Raw genomic sequence first — 18,094 nt, forward strand, 5'->3', positions numbered from 1 at the left:
TCTCACCTTAAGCACATTAATGTCTTCAGTGTTCGCACTGGACCCCCTAGCCGACAGGCAGTCCTATCCATCATCAAAACCTAGGCATACAATGTTCGTTTTCAACGTCCCTGTCTAGGGGGGAGTGTACACAGAGACGATCACGGAAACCCAGGGCTGTTTCTGCTGGGCTTCAACAGATCCACGTCTAAACTAGAAGGGACCTGGTTGGGGTCAGAAAAGTGATCTGTCCATTGGGTCCACCTGGCGTCACGTTTATGCCTGTTGCCTTTACATGTAGCAACCCATTCCTCCGCTGCTCTGATCTCATTCACTTTGCGTATCCATTCCTCCTTGCCCGGTACCTGTGCCTTTTTCCAGTAGATAGGAAGTAATCTTTTGGCTGCATTCAGCAGGTGAGGTAGTACATTTTTTTATAGTGGCTTATTGGCATAAGAGGAATGTGCAGGAGGAAATGGACTGGGGAGAGAGAAACTTCTATTCCCAGAACTGTCTTAATCTGTTCCCTAACCTCCTTCCAGAAGGGTTCGATCAGTGGGCAGTCCCACTACAAGTGTAGTAGGGATCCTCGACCTCCACAGCCCAGCAGTATTCAGAGTCAGCAGGGTATACCTGTACCAGGTCAGCAGGAACCCTATACCAGCATGACAGTATTTTATAATTTGTCTCTTGCATTTTAGAATCTGCAGAGCTGGAGTGGGTAAGCTGATATAGGTGTGCCAGCTAAGGTTCGGTAAATGTCCGACCTAAGTCCCTCTCCCAGGCACAGATAAAGGTGGGCTTGGAGGTCAGAGCCGATGACCCAAGCAGTTGGTAAAGGTCTGAGACCATGTGTGTGGTAGGCTCGTCTGCTATGAATAGGTCCTCAAAGTGTGTAAGTAATGTTATGTCTCTTATGGAGCTGCCGTGTACCTCAAAAAAGTGGTGTAATTGTCTGTACCTCCAGAAATTCATCTGGGGCCCTCCCGGTCAAGCCGTCAGGGATTCAAAAGGTATCATTTTGCCATTCTTCAACAGTTTCCCCACAGCTGGCATTCCCATCATCTATCCAAGTTCCAAAGAAATTCTTATGTTCTCCAGGGGGAAGCAATTTTTTTTATAGTATAAACTATACATTTATTTTGCAATTAACCAGTTCCGGACCAGCCGCCGCAGTTATACTGCGGCAGGTTGGCCCGGCTGCGTGAAATCCCGTAGTTATACGTTCCGCACATGGATGGTTGGGGGGCGTTCACACGCCCCCCGGCCGCGTTGATCGGATTCGATCAGGAACCACTCAATCCCTAGGCCCAGGCCAGTGATTTCTGGCCTGGACCTGGTGATCACTCCTGATGAATGATATCCTTCCCCTGTCTGTGTAACTGTAAACACTGACAGGGGAAGTGATGTCATCTCTCCTCATGTCAGTCTTTTCATTCCAGACCGAGAGGAGAGAGCATCTAAAAGTGAGTTACACAACAGTACACTGACACCAGGTCACGTAGGCACATAATTTCACCCCCGATCACCCCCCAGTTAACCCCTTCACCACCTGTCACTGTGTCACCCAGATTTTTTTTGATCGCTGTAGTGGTGTCATTAGTGACGATTATCAGTGTTAGGGTAATTAGTCTTAGGCCCAGATAGGTCTAGGGAGCCCCCTAAACCCCCACTAAAGGTTTAACCCCTTGATTACCCTGTCACTTGTGATCACAGTATAAGTGTCATGGGTGATGCAGTTTAGCTAGTTATGTTTTTATAGCGTCAGGGAACCCGCCGTATTTTACCCAATAAAGGTTTATTCCCCTGATCACCCGGTGGTTGATCAAAGTGAGGTTTTAGCATCAGATAGGGTCTGCATCACGCCAGGCAGTGTCAGATTAGTGCCAGTACCACTAACACCCACGCACGTACTATACAGGCCTCCCTTAGTAGTATAGTGTCTGAACGGATCGATATGTGATCTGATGAGATCTATACTAGCATCCCCAGCAGTTTAAGGTTCCCAAAAATGCAGTGTTAGCGGGATCAGCCCAGATACCTACTAGCACCTGCACTTATTCCCTCCGCCCAGCCTAGCCCAGCCCACCCAAGTGCAGTATCAGTCGATCACTGTCACTTACAAAACACATAACTGCAGCGTTTGCATAGTCAGGCCTGATCCCTGCGAATGCTAACAGTTTTTTTGGTAGCATTTGAATCAGTCGCTAACAGTCAGGAGCTTTTTTACCTGTGAGTCTCACTACTGTACCAGTAAATTTAGAGACCAAACTGACAAATCGAAGGTACACTATTGAAGAGGCCTACACGTTTCTGAGCATGACAGATAGTGAAGAGGAAGTCACTCATCTGTCAGATTCAGGCTAAGAATACGAACCTGTAGACAGCAGCGGCACCCTGACAGATAGCTCTGACGATGGAGTTGTGGTCCCTGCCAAGGTCAGGCATACCAGTCCCCGATCTTCTTCTGCTGTCTTTGAGGTGCAAGAACTGCAGGGCTCTCGTATGGAGTAGAGACCCAGTACTAGCGCTGCCTATCCTTCTGGTGAACTGGAAAGCACCAATGGCCTAGTACATCCTGGTCGTACATCCAGCACTGCAGTATCTGTCCCATAAGTGCAGTTCAAGCTGGTGAGGTGGCAAGCATGAGTAGTGTCCCGCTGCCACCAAGAAGACAAACACAGGCCCATAGTGCCCTTCCTGCTGCAATCGCCAATCCTAATTGGCCACTTCTGCAGCACCCGTACTTCCTCCATTTACTGGCCAACCCGGAATTCAGGTGGAAACAGTTGATTTTATGTCACTTGATTTTTATTCGCTATTTTTCACCGAAGATCTCTATGGATCTATCGTGGAACAAAGCAATTTGTATGCTGGTCAATTCATCACCGCTAATCCCCAGCTGACCCTTGGCAGACAATGGAAACCAATTAAAGTTTCCAAATTTAAGACCTTTCTGGGCCTATCCCTCGACATGACCAGGACACGGTACATGCAGATCTTGTGGTTCATGCACTTCAATGATAATGAACTCTGTCGTCCTAGGGGTGACCCTGGATTTGATCGGCTCTACAAAATTGTCTGCATTGATGAGTATCTTCCCAGCAAGCATGCCAGATACGGGGTCAAGATTTATAAGCTCGGTGACAGGGCCACAGGCTATACATGTAGTTTTATGGTTTACGAGAGAAGAGATAGTCACGTAGAGCCGTGACTACATAGGAAGTGCTGGCAAGATTGTGTGGGACTTGGTGTCACCCTTATTCAGAAAGGAGTACCACTTGTAAATGCACAATTATTACACGAGCGTGACACTTTTTAGTCACTTGTTTGATCATGGCATTAGTGCATGTGGCATTGTGCAATCTAATTGCCGGGGCTTACCCCACTGGCTTGTAGATTCCAGTCTTAGGCTGGGGGAGAGAGCCTGCTAGAAGTGTAATAATTTGCTGGCTGTGAAGTGGAGGGATAATAAGAATGTTTTTGTTCTTTTCTCCCTTCATGCAGACACGACGGTCCAAATTCCTACGGTGACTGGTGTTGTGGAGAAACCCCATTGTATCCATGAATATAACCTTAACATGGGAGGGGTGGACCTCAACAGCCAGTTGTTGTCGCCATACCTAATTGCCCGTAAGGCCAGAGGCTGGTACAAAAAAGTGTCTGTATACTTATTTCAATTGGCTCTGCTGAATGCTTATGTGCTATATAAAGCTTCAGGATGAACTGGATCCTTCCTTAAATTCCAAGAAGAGATCATCACAGCCCTTCTGTTTCCAGATGGTGCTGTGGCCCAATTTGCCATCCAAATGCAGTGAGCCGGTTGCATGAGAGGCATTCTCCGCATTTCTTCTCTGGTACACCTACCCAAAGAAACCCCCAAAGAAGATGTCATGTCTGTAGAAAGTGCAGATTTAGGCATGACACCCGCTTTTATTGTCCCTCCTGTCCTGACCAACCTGGTCTTTGCATTGGTGACTGTTTCGAATGTAACTACACACTAGTGGAGTATTAGCGTAGGGTACAGCATTGCACAGTCCTAGGCATATTAACACAGGGTCACGAAAAATGAGATGGCCATCAAAATTTGAGAGACCCTAATCTGGAACGTTTACAGTTTATATAAAAGTGCAAAAAATAAACAAAAAACACTAAAATAATTAAATAAATAAAAAAGCCAAAAATAGTTGTGGTTTATTGTTCTTCTCTCTATTGTTCTCTCTCTTACATTCACTCTCTATTGTCTGCTCTATTGTTCTCTCTCTTTTGTTACTGTATTTTAGAACTGTAATGTTTTAGTTTTACTATGTTTTATTGTATTTTCTTTGCAGGTATGGTAAGTCTTACTATTATACTTTTATTGTTAACCATCATTTGCTTAGGATGTACGCCATTCAGCTGCAGCACGGGTTTATTGACTCTGACAGCAACAGCGTTTGCCCCCACGATACATAAAGCCGTGACTCCAGCGCTGTAGGAGGTGATTTCATCACCACAGTTAAAAAAAAAAAGAGCATATATGGTGAATCATGGGGGCAGGGGTGGAGGAGCAATTTGCTCCTAACATTAGGGGTGGATTGCCCCATGATTCGGCATATTTTTTTTAGGCACAGATTGCGTTAAAAAAAGGTTTATTAAGAGGAGTGAAACAAAAATTTACGCCCTTAGAAAGCCTGAAGGCGGTGATTGGTTTTCGGGGTCCCATACGCGGGTAGGCTCCCAAAAAGTCTACAAACGTGGTGTCCCCGTACTCAGGAGAAGCAGCAGAATGTATTTTGGGGTGTAATTCCACATATAACCATGGCATGTGTGAACTATATGTTATTTAGTGACAACTTTGTGTAATTTATTTTTTTTGTCATTTTTCAATCACTTGTGACAAAAAAATAAAATAATCAACAGGCTCAACATGCCTCTCATCAATTTCCTTGGGGTGTCTACTTTCATTATATTGCAAAAATTAAAAATCGCAGAGGCAATTAAATACCATCAAAAGAAGGCTCTATTTGTGGGGAAAAAAGGGACTCAAATTTAATTTGGGTACAACATTGCATGACCGCGTAATTACCAGTTAAAGCAACGCAGTGCCAAATTGTAAAAAGTGCTCTGGTCATAGAGTAGCCAAATCCTCCGGGGCTGAAGTGGTTAAGGTTAGTGATGGACGAACTTCCGACGGGACGTTTCGCGAACGCGAAACGCGAACGGGCACAAACGTTCGCGAAAACGACCGTTCGCCGCGGGCTCCATTGACTTCAATGGGAGGCGAATTTCGCAAACCTTTAGGTCGAATTTGCGGCCACGGGGTAATTATTAGGGGGTAGCACGTAGTCCCACCACCTGGACAATAGCATAATACATGTATGAGGTGAATTTGGGATCGATAACTACAAGCATTTTTTTTTTATTTGGGAAATTGTTCTGACAATTCAGGACTATGGAGCTAATGAAGGCAATGGAGGAGAGGGAAGGTCAGGGACCAGGGTAGGCAAACAAGAGGGTGCAGGAGATACAGAGCACTGACAGCAGCACCGTAATACAGAGCACTGACATCAGCACCGTGACATACAGCGCTGACAGCAGCTCCGTGACATACAGCGCTGACAGCAGCTCCGTGACATACAGCGCTGACAGCAGCTCCGTGACATACAGCGCTGACAGCAGCTCCGTGACATACAGCGCTGACAGCAGCTCCGTGACATACAGCGCTGACAGCAGCACCGTGACATACAGCGCTGACAGCAGCTCCGTGACATACAGCGCTGACAGCAGCTCCGTGACATACAGCGCTGACAGCAGCTCCGTGACATACAGCACTGACAGCAGCTCCGTGACATACAGCGCTGACAGCAGCTCCGTGACATACAGCGCTGACAGCAGCACCGTGACATACAGCGCTGACAGCAGCTCCGTGACATACAGCGCTGACAGCAGCTCCGTGACATACAGCGCTGACAGCAGCTCCGTGACATACAGCACTGACAGCAGCTCCGTGACATACAGCGCTGACAGCAGCTCCGTGACATACAGCGCTGACAGCAGCACCGTGACATACAGCGCTGACAGCAGCTCCGTGACATACAGCGCTGACAGCAGCTCCGTGACATACAGCGCTGACAGCAGCTCCGTGACATACAGCGCTGACAGCAGCTCCGTGACATACAGCGCTGACAGCAGCTCCGTGACATACAGCGCTGACAGCAGCTCCGTGACATACAGCGCTGACAGCAGCTCCGTGACATACAGCGCTGACAGCAGCACCGTAAGCAGCCCCAGGAGGAAGTCAGCACAGCACAGGGATGGTGTGATCCCCTCATAATAAGAACCCCCAGGAGGAAGTCAGCACAGCACAGGGATGGTGGGAGCCCCTCATAATAAGAACACCCAGGAGGAAGTCAGCACAGCACAGGGATGGTGGGAACCCCTCATAATAAGCAGCCCCAGTAGAAATATGACACCGCTCAACCTCTTCAAAGAGGAGGGTAGGGGCATATAGTACGGTGTGCTTTTTTGGGTCAGGGAAGTGAGCCAAATGAATTAAGAAGGTCTGTGTGCTTGATTCCAAAAATTGTTTATAGACATATACATGGTCTACTGATCACATGTGTTGAATTCCTCCGAGATCCATGCCTCATTCATTTTTAGAAATGTGAGGTAGTTAACACTGTGGTGAGCTAGGCGAGTACGCTTATCGGTCACAATCCCCCCTGCTGCGCTGAACGTCCTTTCGGACAGGACACTGGATGAGGGGCAAGCCAACAGTTCGATTGCAAATTGGGCAAGCTCTGGCCAGAGGTCAAGCCTGCCCACCCAGTAGTCTAGGGGTTCATCACTCCTCAGAGCGTCCACATCGGCCGTTAACCCAATGTAGTCGGACACCTGACGGTCTAGGCGTTCCCTGATGCTGGATCCGGATGACACCTGTCGATGGGTCGGCTGAAAGAATGACCTCATATCCGAAGTCACCAACACATCTTCAAACCGGCCTCTTCTTGCAGGCGCTGTTGGATTGGTACCCGCAAATCCTTCTCTGGGAGTGGGAATTGCTCCTCTGCCAGCGCACGCAAAAGCAGAATGCAGCATTTCTCGAAGCAAGGCCTGGAAGTGCTGCATTCTGACAGCCCTCTGCGACGGCGGTAACATTTCCGCCATTTTGTGTTTGTACCGGGGGTCTAAGTACGTTGCCACCCAGTACTGGTCCTTGACCCTCATGCTTTTTATACGGGGGTCCCTATTAAAACACTGGAGCATGAAGGCCCCCATTTGCACTAAAGTGGAAGCGGTGTGGTGGCCTGGCTCCTGCTCATCATCCAGGATAATGTCGTCCTCTTCATTCTCCTCTCCCCATCCTCGCACAACAGGGATCCCAGAAAGGTTTAAAGCATGCTCTTCTTGCTCCTGCTCATCCGCCCCGGCACCATCCTCCTCTGACTCCTCATCAGACTCCTGTTGTTGACTTGTCTCAGATAGAGTAGCCCCCCCTGGGAATTCATCCAGCATTGCGACTTCCTCATCTTCCCGCTCCTGCTCCTCCACAGCCTGATCAATGACACGACGCAATGCACGCTCCAGAAAGAAGGCATAAGGTACCATGTCACTGATGGCGCCATGGCTGCGACTGACCAGTTTGGTGATCTCCTCAAATGGCCGCAGAAGTCTGCATGTGTCGCGCATGAGCAGCCACTGGCGCGGTGAAAAAAAACCCAGCTCCCCAGAACCGTTTCTTTCGCAGAGTTCATACAGGTAGACGTTAACTGCACGTTTCTGCTGGAGCAGCCTATCAAGCATATAGAAGGTTGAGTTCCATCGCGTCGGGCAATCGCAAATAAGACGTCTGACCGGCAGATGGTGTCGCCGCTGAATGTCAGCAAGGCGAGCCATGGCCGTGTAAGATCTTCTGAAATGGGCCGAGATTTTCCTTGCCTGCCGCAAGATGTCCTGGACCCCAGGGTATTTGACAAGGAATCGCTGCACGACCAAGTTTAAGACGTGTGCCATGCACGGCACGTGCGTGATTTTGCCCTGTTTCAATGCGCTAAGCAGATTGGCACCGTTGTCACACACCACTTTACCAACTGTCAAATTGAGCGGTGTTAGCCACTCATCTGCCTGTGAACGCAAAGCTGAAAGGAGTGCCGGGCCAGTGTGGCTCTTTGCTTCCAGGCACAACAGACGCAGCACGGCATGGCAACGTCTCACCTGGCATGTGGAATAGGTTCTGGGGAGCTTGGGCGGTGCAGTGGAAGAGACGCTAGCAGCGGAAAAGGAGGAGGCAGCTGAGGAGGAGAGGGAGGAGGATGGAGTAGGAGGAGGAGAAGAAGAGTCAGGCCTGCATGCAATCCGTGGCGGTAAAACCAAATCTACACGGGTGCCACGGGTTACATGCTTGACGGCCGTCAGAAGGTTCACCCAGTGGGCAGTAAAACTGATATACCTTCCCTGCCCGTGTTTGCTAGACCACGTGTCTGTGGTCAGATGTATCTTGGCACCGACACTGTGTGCCAGAGATACATTCACTTGCCGCTGAACATGGCCATATAGCTCTGGGATGCCCTTCTCTGAGAAATACTTCCTTCCTGGGACCTTCCATTGTGGTGTTCCAATGGCCACAAATTTGCGAAAGGCCTCCGAGTCCACCAGTTTATATGGCAGTAGTTGGCGGGCTATGAGTTCTGACAAGCCAGCCGCCAACCGTTGGGCAAGAGGGTTATCCGGCGTCATCATTTTTTTACGCTCAAACATTAGGCCCACGGAAGCCTGCCTTTTTGCAGAAAAATGTGAGCTTGGCGTGATGGAAGGTGGAGTGGAGGACAATTGTGAGGAGAGAGGAGAAGGAGAAGTAGAAGACGAGGCTGGACGGTGAGAGCCTGCAGTGTGGCTTTGTGTGTTCCGTTGCTCCCACTGGGCTCGGTGATGGCTGCTCATGTGCCTTCTTAAGGCGGTCGTCCCTAGGTGAGTATTGGGCTTACCGCGACTAACGCGTTGACTGCAAAGATTGCAGATGGCAACGCTATTGTCAGCAGCGGACACGTTAAAAAAAGCCCACACTGCGGAGCCATGTGCCGGTGTCCTGGGAGCGCCAGATGTGACCGTACATGGTCGATGACTCGCTCCTGATACATTTGCAGTCTGCTTTGTCCCTGCTGTGCAATGTAAGTCATTGCTGCTTCTCCTCCCTATCTGCTGGTCCATATCTCCCTCTGAACTCCCCTCCTCTTCCTCTCTTGTGGGCACCCACGTGACATCACTAGACACGTCATCATCAACGTCACCTTCCCCACCGCTATAAGTAGAGTAGGCAGCAACACCGGGGACCAACCTCCTCCTTGGGCTGATCTGGGTACTGGCGTCAGACTGCTGAGTAGCGCTTGTTGCTACCTCCTCTTCCTGATCCAATACCAAGAGTGGCTGCGCATCAGAAATGTCCTCTTGATATGGATCGGAAAATAATTCCAGTGACTCAAGCGGAAGGTATGTGGTGGTGGTGGTGGTGGTCGTGTTGTTGGTGGTAGTGTCTTTGGGGGTGCACATAGCAGAGAGTGAAGAAGAGGGTGCAGATCGAGAGGATGAGGAGGGTGCAGAAGAGTAAGGCTGAGCGAGCCACTCAACCAAGTCTGGTGCATCCTTTAAAGTAATTGAACGCACCTTCTGCAACTTCCCACTTTGGCTCAAGCCTGTTGCTCCTGCCCTACCCCTACCACCCCTGCGGAAGGGCCTGCCTCTTCCTCTGCATGTCATTTTTTAAATGACCCTGTGACAAAACTCTTAGTCCCTATACCGCTGAAGGACTGCTGCAGTATAGGTGAGCGGTCAGCAGTGGTGCACGTCAACCCTATCTATTGTGGACCTATAGCGGTCCTTACAGAACAGCAGACTGTACCGCACTCAAGCCTATGTACCGTAGCACCCTATACCAAGTTACCAGTCCTTATAAGAACTTTTGTGGACCAAGCAGGTTGTGTATTAGTGTTTAGCAGACTGTACGTCAGTCCCTATACCGCTGAAGGACTGCTGCAGTATAGGGCAGCGGTCAGCAGTGGTGCACGTCAACCCTATCTATTGTGGACCTATAGCGGTCCTTACAGAACAGCAGACTGTACCGCACTCAAGCCTATGTACCGTAGCACCCTATACCAAGTTACCAGTCCTTATAAGAACTTTTGTGGACCAAGCAGGTTGTGTATTAGTGTTTAGCAGACTGTACGTCAGTCCCTATACCGCTGAAGGACTGCTGCAGTATAGGGCAGCGGTCAGCAGTGGTGCACGTCAACCCTATCTATTGTGGACCGATAGCGGTCCTTACAGAACAGCAGACTGTACCGCACTCAAGCCTATGTACCGTAGCACCCTATACCAAGTTACCAGTCCTTATAAGAACTTTTGTGGAACAAGCAGGTTGTGTGTTAGTGATTAGCAGACTGTACGTCAGTCCCTATACCAATGAAGGACTGCTGCAGTATAGGGCAGCGGTCAGCAGTAGTGCACGGCAACCCTATGTATTGTGGACCGATAGCGGTCCTTACAGAACAGCAGACTGTAACGCACTCAGGCCTATGTACCGTAGCACCCTATACCAAGTTACCAGTCCTTATAAGAACTTTTGTGGACCAAGCAGGTTGTGTGTTAGTGATTAGCAGACTGTACGTCAGTCCCTATACCAATGAAGGACTGCTGCAGTATAGGGCAGCGGTCAGCAGTAGTGCACGGCAACCCTATGTATTGTGGACCGATAGCGGTCCTTACAGAACAGCAGACTGTAACGCACTCAGGCCTATGTACCGTAGCACCCTATACCAAGTTACCAGTCCTTATAAGAACTTTTGTGGACCAAGCAGGTTGTGTGTTAGTGATTAGCAGACTGTACGTCAGTCCCTATACCAATGAAGGACTGCTGCAGTATAGGGCAGCGGTCAGCAGTAGTGCACGGCAACCCTATGTATTGTGGACCGATAGCGGTCCTTACAGAACAGCAGACTGTAACGCACTCAGGCCTATGTACCGTAGCACCCTATACCAAGTTACCAGTCCTTATAAGAACTTTTGTGGACCAAGCAGGTTGTGTGTTAGTGATTAGCAGACTGTACGTCAGTCCCTATACCAATGAAGGACTGCTGCAGTATAGGGCAGCGGTCAGCAGTAGTGCACGGCAACCCTATGTATTGTGGACCGATAGCGGTCCTTACAGAACAGCAGACTGTAACGCACTCAGGCCTATGTACCGTAGCACCCTATACCAAGTTACCAGTCCTTATAAGAACTTTTGTGGACCAAGCAGGTTGTGTGTTAGTGATTAGCAGACTGTACGTCAGTCCCTATACCAATGAAGGACTGCTGCAGTATAGGGCAGCGGTCAGCAGTAGTGCACGGCAACCCTATGTATTGTGGACCGATAGCGGTCCTTACAGAACAGCAGACTGTACTGCACTCAGGCCTATGTACCGTAGCACCCTATACCAAGTTACCAGTCCTTATAAAAACTTTTGTGGACCAAGCAGGTTGTGTGTTAGTGTTTAGCAGACTGTGCGTCAGTCCCTATACCGCTGAAGGACTGCTGCAGTATAGGGCAGCGGTCAGCAGTAGTGCACGGCAACCCTATGTATTGTGGACCGATAGCGGTCCTTACAGAACAGCAGACTGTAACGCACTCAGGCCTATGTACCGTAGCACCCTATACCAAGTTACCAGTCCTTATAAGAACTTTTGTGGACCAAGCAGGTTGTGTGTTAGTGATTAGCAGACTGTGCGTCAGTCCCTATACCGCTGAAGGACTGCTGCAGTATAGGGCAGCGGTCAGCAGTGGTGCACGTCAACCCTATCTATTGTGGACCGATAGCGGTCCTTACAGAACAGCAGACTGTACCGCACTCAAGCCTATGTACCGTAGCACCCTATACCAAGTTACCAGTCCTTATAAGAACTTTTGTGGAACAAGCAGGTTGTGTGTTAGTGATTAGCAGACTGTACGTCAGTCCCTATACCAATGAAGGACTGCTGCAGTATAGGGCAGCGGTCAGCAGTAGTGCACGGCAACCCTATGTATTGTGGACCGATAGCGGTCCTTACAGAACAGCAGACTGTAACGCACTCAGGCCTATGTACCGTAGCACCCTATACCAAGTTACCAGTCCTTATAAGAACTTTTGTGGACCAAGCAGGTTGTGTGTTAGTGATTAGCAGACTGTGCGTCAGTCCCTATACCGCTGAAGGACTGCTGCAGTATAGGGCAGCGGTCAGCAGTAGTGCACGGCAACCCTATGTATTGTGGACCGATAGCGGTCCTTACAGAACAGCAGACTGTAACGCACTCAGGCCTATGTACCGTAGCACCCTATACCAAGTTACCAGTCCTTATAAGAACTTTTGTGGACCAAGCAGGTTGTGTGTTAGTGATTAGCAGACTGTACGTCAGTCCCTATACCAATGAAGGACTGCTGCAGTATAGGGCAGCGGTCAGCAGTAGTGCACGGCAACCCTATGTATTGTGGACCGATAGCGGTCCTTACAGAACAGCAGACTGTAACGCACTCAGGCCTATGTACCGTAGCACCCTATACCAAGTTACCAGTCCTTATAAGAACTTTTGTGGACCAAGCAGGTTGTGTGTTAGTGATTAGCAGACTGTACGTCATTCCCTATACCAATGAAGGACTGCTGCAGTATAGGGCAGCGGTCAGCAGTAGTGCACGGCAACCCTATGTATTGTGGACCGATAGCGGTCCTTACAGAACAGCAGACTGTAACGCACTCAGGCCTATGTACCGTAGCACCCTATACCAAGTTACCAGTCCTTATAAGAACTTTTGTGGACCAAGCAGGTTGTGTGTTAGTGATTAGCAGACTGTACGTCAGTCCCTATACCAATGAAGGACTGCTGCAGTATAGGGCAGCGGTCAGCAGTAGTGCACGGCAACCCTATGTATTGTGGACCGATAGCGGTCCTTACAGAACAGCAGACTGTAACGCACTCAGGCCTATGTACCGTAGCACCCTATACCAAGTTACCAGTCCTTATAAGAACTTTTGTGGACCAAGCAGGTTGTGTGTTAGTGTTTAGCAGACTGTGCGTCAGTCCCTATACCGCTGAAGGACTGCTGCAGTATAGGGCAGCGGTCAGCAGTAGTGCACGTCAACCCTATGTATTGTGGACCGATAGCGGTCCTTACAGAACAGCAGACTGTAACGCACTCAGGCCTATGTACCGTAGCACCCTATACCAAGTTACCAGTCCTTATAAGAACTTTTGTGGACCAAGCAGGTTGTGTATTAGTGTTTAGCAGACTGTGCGTCAGTCCCTATACCGCTGAAGGACTGCTGCAGTATAGGGCAGCGGTCAGCAGTAGTGCACGGCAACCCTATCTATTGTGGACCGATAGCGGTCCTTACAGAACAGCAGACTGTACCGCACCCAAGCCTATGTACCGTAGCACCCTAGACAGACCAAGTTACCAGTCCTTATAAGAACTTTTGTGGAACAAGTGAGTTGTGAATGATTAGCAGACTGCAGCAGAAGGGCAGCAGTCAAGTATAATATTCTTTCTATATTTGGAAGAAAGAATATTATACGTGTACAAGCCTATTACCGTACCACTGATACCAGTCCTGAAAAGAACCTTTGTGGAACTAATAGTAACAGCAAGTCTTTAAAATTATCCTCACTGCCTGACACACTGCTTCCTGCCTGTCCCTATACAAATTGGCAAAAAAGAGTAGGCTGGAACGATTAGCTGGAACAGCTCTTTTGTGGACCTGATAGTAACAGCTAATGATGATGATGATGATGATGATGAAGAAAGACTAATCTGGCTGAGCTGTCCCTAAAATAGCAGCATACAGCGCTCTGTCCCTTTATCTAAACTGACAAAAGAAACTCAGGCTGCTGACCTAACACCTATACCAGTCCTGAAAAGAACTTTTGTGTACCAAATAGCTAGCGTTTTCTCTGTCCCTACTCCACACAGGATCCTTTCCCTACAGTGACAGAAGAAAGAATGTAAAATGGCCACCGGATCGGGTGTATTTATAGGTTAGGGGGAATGTCCAAGTGTCCATGAGCTGTCATGTCTCAATTGGTTGTCCTGTAACACATGATAAACGTGTCACGAAAGGTTAAAGTTCTTGTATACATTAAACACGTAAGTCCGCCGGGGCGAACGACGGAAAAAGGCGTTCGAACCCGCGGACGGCGAAAGTCGGAAATTCGCCGCGAAACGACCGCCGGGCGAACCGTTCGGCCATCACTAGTTAAGGTAACTGCTGAGGAACAGGAAGTATAGATGTGCAACCAAGGAAAGTGTCCCAGCAGAACAGTGATTGCGAGAAAACAGTACCCTTGGATCTTGTAAACAAAAGGACCCTGTAATTCCCTTAAAAGGCCACTAGAGGCTGCCATCAGCCATATTAAGAGGCGTAGCGGAGCTCGTCAAGCTGCAACTATATGTTTTGAAGGTAGAGAAAATTCCTCATCCCTTTTCCATTGTAAAAGAAGACATCAGCATATTTTCCCATAGGAGGTTGCCAATGGCAACACAGCATATGGAATACAGCAGGATCTTCCACAGTTCAGTGACAGATAAAAGGTTAACTAGAAAAAACACCTGGGTTTACCAGGGGCACAGTTCTTCAGTGGGTTACTTGAGAGGAACACAGTTGGCACAAAAGGGGCAAAATAACAACTTGGTGGTGCACATAGGCAACGGTTTTAGCCGGTAACGACCCTGCACAGGAAATCAACAGTCCAGAGCAGTCATCCGACCCTCAAAGCCTACAGAATCCTGCAGGGCATTGGGAAAAGGATGTAGAGCTCACCTCTCCATGGTGCGGTGGCAGAGATTCCAGCCAGGAGGATGGATCTCTGGGTGATGTAAAGAACCTGGTAGTTTCACCACCTTGGACCCGCAGCCGGGCCAGGAAGCGGACACCATAGCGAATACCCCGGGTATGCATGGCAGCTTTAACCTGGTCAAAGGATCGCCTCAGCTTCTGTCTCCACCAAATAATCTGGGAAGATTCAAAGTTTAGTGTTCTGGTAGTCAAGATCATTCTGTAACCTGGCAGCTCTGAGCACCTCATCCCTGTCTCTAAAGTTGAGGAGTTTCAGGATTAGGGTGCGTGGCCGTGTCCCCAGGGGACCAGGTTTGGGGGGAATACGGTGGGCTCTCTCCACAGCATAGAAAGGTGAGAACTGGGCCGCAGGCAGGAGGGTATGCAGCAGCTTCTCCACAAACTCTGTCGGGTGGGGACAATCCACCCCTTCTGCAAGGCCCACTACACGGAGATTGTTCCTCCGGTTGCGATTTTCTGCATCTTCAGTCTTGTATTCCAGGGCATGGATCTTGGTTTGCAGGGAGCAGAAATCATTGGAATGGTCTACAACATGTCCTCCACATGCCCCAGCCTTTGCTCAGCAGAGGACAGCCTGGATCTCACTTTGTCCATGTCTTGCCTGAGTAGTCCCACATCCAGCTGCACAACATCCACTTTGGATGTTAGAGTAGTGGTAGAAGCCTGACAGGTGGCTATGGCCGCCAGGACTTCAGCCAGGCCCGGCTGTGTAGAAGAGGTTTGTCCCCCCTGCTCAGTCTGGGACGCCAGGTTGGAAAAGGAGCGTGCAGATCTCTCCACATGGTCACTGCAGGCCGAGAATGATTCCTCCAGTATAAGGGAAAATGGAACCTCTTACCCTGTCCTTAAGTTGCCCCAGAGGATCGATGTCACATGTGGGTGTGAGCAGGCGATATTGGAGCCGGATGGCAGGAGATTGGCCCTGCTTAACAGCAGAGCTCCAGCACAGACATCCACTCAGTGTGCCATCTTGGCCATGCCCCCATGGTTGTTGTTTTTGTAACTATTATATTTTTTTGCATTCGAATGGCTGAGATTGTTATGTGTTGTATTGTAACCAGAGATATGTGGGCCCTGTGCACTGTGTTTTTTTAACTCTTGGCCAATGAGGTGCTGACTGGCCCAACTGGTTCTCCTTTCCTGTCGATGTGGGGATGGTGCCTGGACTGGTTTTTACTCCAGAAAGTGTGTGGTCCCTTATGCAGGACACTGTGGACACCTTGCAGTCTATCTGCCGTCCACTAGGTGTCACTGGGTTGACATCATGTGACGACAATATCCTGTATTGCCCAGGGTGGCCAATGGATTGGATGTTGTCAGCTCTCCATGGCAACCCTCATGAAACACTACGCATGTGCTGTTTTCGGCACATGTGCAGTATGGGATTGGGCCCGGTTATGTCACCGGCGGGTGTGCAAGAGACGGGGCTATATATAAGGGGATGGGCTCCCCTAAAATTGTCACAGACCCTCTGGCAGTGATATGCCATCTTTTGGACCTGTTGGTAAGATAGAAACTTTGTAATTTTGTTTTAAGGGACTTACCTGAATCGGTTGATCATCTGAATTCACTTATATGTATCTTACCATGGTTGTCCTGTATTTCAATTATAGCTTTCCCTCAACTTACCCTTATCTCTCAGTCTGTGAAACTATCAGCACATAAATTATAGCCTTACATGTTTTAATGGAATTACACTTATTTGGTGCATGGATGGCTGGAACATTATATGCTTAGGATTATGACATCATTACAAGTGGTATATACATCCAACCTCGGTGCTGCTGTCATGATGTGCTGATTCAGGCTAATTTTTCAGGTGAGCTATGAAGTCCATCTATAGAGCCCGAGATGCCCACAATTTTCGATAAGGGTTAATGATTACTAGTGTTGGGTGAACCTTTCAGGCCGAACATGAGTGCGGGCCAAACATTGACTTTTTGCCCCATTCAGGGAATACCTGAATTTGCAGGGTGTTCGGTGGGTATTTGCACAATCAGGGTGCAGTAAAAGATGGTTGTTATGGAGCGGGGTTGGGTAGCCGACCGTGGCGTCCTTAACAACTGATGAGTCATGAGCTGTCAATGAGCTTCCCCGCTGACAGCTGAATAAAAAAATAAACAATTGCCGGTAAAAAAATAAAAAGTAAATAATAAAACAGTCCGCTCGTGTGTGGGCTTTCAGCGGACAGTTTCAGCGGACAGTTGGACGGACAATGTCTTTCGGAAATTCCGAAAAACTGTCCGCTGAAACTGTGTTTGAGCGAACAGTCCGCCCGTGTGTGGGCTTGTCCGCTGTACTTTCGAAATGAGCGGACTGTTCCCGCTCGGAAAGTCCGCCCATTTCGAGCGCGTGTACAGGTAGGCGGGGCCCGCGAAGGAGACGTCGCGGCTCCGCCGCCTGGAATGGGCTTAAAGGGGAACCCCAACGCCGAAAAAAATCGGCGTGGGGGTTCCCCCCAAGTCCACACCAAACCCTTGTCCGAGCACGCTACCCGGCCGGCCAGGAAAGGGGGGCGAGCGAGCGCGCCCCCCCTCCTGAGCCGTACCAGGCCGCGTGCCCTCAACATGGGGGGTGCCTTGGGGAAGGGGGGGCCGCGCGGCCCCCCCACCCCAAAGCACCTTGTCCCCATGTTGATGAGGACAAGGGCCTCTTCCCGACAACCCTGGCCGTTGGTTGTCGGGGTCTGCGGGCGGGGGGCTTATCGGAATCCGGGAGCCCCCTTTAAGAAGGGGGCCCCCGGATACCGGCCCCCCACCCTATGTGAATGAGTATGGGGTACAATGTACCCCTACCCATTCACCTGTGAAATAAAGTACAAATAAAAACACAACACAGGGGGAAAAAATATTTTATTGCACAGCCGGGGGTCTTCCGTCTTCGGGGGTCTTCTCGCCGGACTCCTCCGCTATGTGTGTGTAGCTCTTTTGCCAGCGGAGGAGTCCGGCTTTCTTCCTCCCCGCCGCCGGCCTCTTCTCCCGACTTCGGGGGTCTTGTCCCCCTCTTCGGTTCTTCTGCCGGGCCACCGCGCCTGGTCCGGTGGCCCGGTCTTCTGTCGCCGTCTTCCGTTCTTCTGTCGCCGCCTTCGGTTCTTCTGCTGAACAAGAAGAACAAGAAGAAGAACACGAACGGAAGGCGGCGACGGCGACAGAAGACCGGGCCACCGCCTGTAAAAGAGCTACAAGAAGGCGCGGTGGCCCGGCAGAAGAACCGAAGGCGGCGACAGAAGAACGGAAGACGGCGACAGAAGACCGGGCCACCGGACCAGGCGCGGTGG

Source organism: Lithobates pipiens, unplaced genomic scaffold, assembly GCF_037356315.1.
Source record: "Lithobates pipiens isolate NorthernLeopardFrog02 unplaced genomic scaffold, aLitPip1_a1.2 Scaffold_8, whole genome shotgun sequence".
In the NCBI taxonomy this organism is placed as follows: Eukaryota; Metazoa; Chordata; class Amphibia; order Anura; family Ranidae; genus Lithobates; species Lithobates pipiens.